A 1,946-nucleotide genomic window follows, 5' to 3' on the forward strand; every position below is an offset into this window, starting at 1 on the left:
AGACTTGCCTTGAGACGGAGGGAAGACAGCAGCAGAGCTCCGAAACAGCTTGAAAGACCTCCTTTGAGTGCTTACTTTGAGGCTGGGGGAAGGTAGGCAGTGTTGATAGAGGAGCCTTTCAAGATCAAGGCAGACACCGCTCTGATTGCTCATGTACATTTGCATAGTATCTGAACTGTATTTGCCCGGATTCTGCATGCAAAAAATAAATAAAAAAAAAATGATTAGGGAGTTTAATATTTCAAGCTCCTCTGATCAATTTCTCATGACATCTCTATTCAAGTCTCTCATGACATCCTGAGTGATAGACTTTGGTCTGGTTGGCAACCTTCAGTCTCGAAAGACTATGGTATAAGCCTACAGCACCCGGTATTCCCAGGAGGTCTCCCATCCAAGTACTAACCAGGCCTGACCCTGCTTAGCTTCCGAGATCAGACGAGATCGGGCATGTGCAAGGTAACAGTTGCTGCCTGATTCAGGCTAAAAAGCCCAAATGAAATGAGGATCAGAAGAAGATGATGTGATCCAGGCAGGTTGGGACTAGGAGCCGGATTAGGTGGATCAGAAGGGCCAAAGGTAGAAGACATAGTTTTCAACAGATAGGTAGTCAAGGACTGGATTATATAGCTGAGGGTAGTCAAGGCTCGGCAGGGCTGTGCCGTTGCTCCATTGCATAGCATTGCTCAGGCTACGGAAACAGGCCTAAAACAACTGTTATATGCAGGAACCAAGTTCCTATGGATTCCTCAGGTTACTTGAAGTGCTACAATATTAGGTCCAGCCAGGGTCGGTCCCAGGAGTGGCGAGGTCCAATACGGGGCTCCCAACCTCTCCATGCCCACCCCCGTTCATCATACAGCCACGGCGACTGCTGCCACCACAGTGAGAAGTGGTGCCAGGCACAAAGTGCAGCACCCGAAAACAGTTGGCAGTGATGTGATGATGTTACTGCCAACTGCTTCCATAAGGCTCATTTTGTGCCACTTGGAAACAGGAGAGAGGGGGAGACCCCAGTGCGTAGACACTCCACTTGCCGTGCCAGCCTTTGAATGCACCAAGATCCCAGCTGCGGTATCAGGTGATCTGCTCTCTGAGCCAACACAGGGCCCAGTTTCATGACATTGGGGACTCAGCCTAAGGCCAGCCTTAGCCGTTCTTTGAGTGGTGCTGCACCATGGCACGGAGGAGGCTGACAACTCCATCTGCCTGGAAGTCACTACGGTAGCACACTGAGTAAGATGCCTGGGTTCTGCTGCAGGTCTGTAACATTTCCCCAAATACAGTCACATTACCAGGGCAGCATCAAGTCTAATAGATTAAAAATAAAATATTGAAATGAATGGGGACCCACCTGAATTTGGCTCGTGACCCACCTGGTGGGTCCTGACCCACAGTTTGAGAAACACTGCTCTAGAGTTAAGAGCTCCATGAGAAAGAAGAACAAAACTATGGGATTTGCATTCTGAGTATCTTGTTAAATGTTAGGTGCAGAATAGTATGTGCTATATGACAAATATCAGAGAACGGCGATGTCACATTCCTCAAATCATACTGAAAGACTTCACATAACCACACATGGGGAAAGTGTAGACGACCTCTAGAGTTGGACCGGTGATGGTGGGCTCTTTCCATCCTACTGTTGTGACGTTGCAAAATAAATCTACCAAATGAAAACTCTAAGGTATACTTGAAACAGAGCAAAATAAATTATATATATGGCTATACCAAGCAAATATGTCATTGCTGCTTAATGTGGCAACAGCATATAAAACAGTATGATTGTGTTCGGGGGTTGGGGGGGCAGCGTCAGAAGTCATTTGCCTCTGCTAATTCAGTTAATCTCCACTGAAGTCATGCTGCAAGCTACGGCCTGATTTATCCACAAATCTGCTCACAGCTAATGAATGTATTGCAACCAAATTAGAATTAAGCCCCTTGATCACTCA

The 1,946-nt window shown here is 46.9% G+C and overlaps 1 pseudogene; it reads right to left on the bottom strand.

Moving 5' to 3' along the window:
• Positions 1 to 354: 354 nt before the first annotated feature.
• On the bottom strand, positions 355 to 471 carry LOC136642981 (5S ribosomal RNA; annotated as a pseudogene).
• Between the last annotated feature and the right edge of the window lie 1,475 nt (positions 472 to 1,946).

The sequence above is a fragment of the Tiliqua scincoides genome, chromosome 2, assembly GCF_035046505.1.
Source record: "Tiliqua scincoides isolate rTilSci1 chromosome 2, rTilSci1.hap2, whole genome shotgun sequence".
NCBI classification, from domain to species: domain Eukaryota; kingdom Metazoa; phylum Chordata; class Lepidosauria; order Squamata; family Scincidae; genus Tiliqua; species Tiliqua scincoides.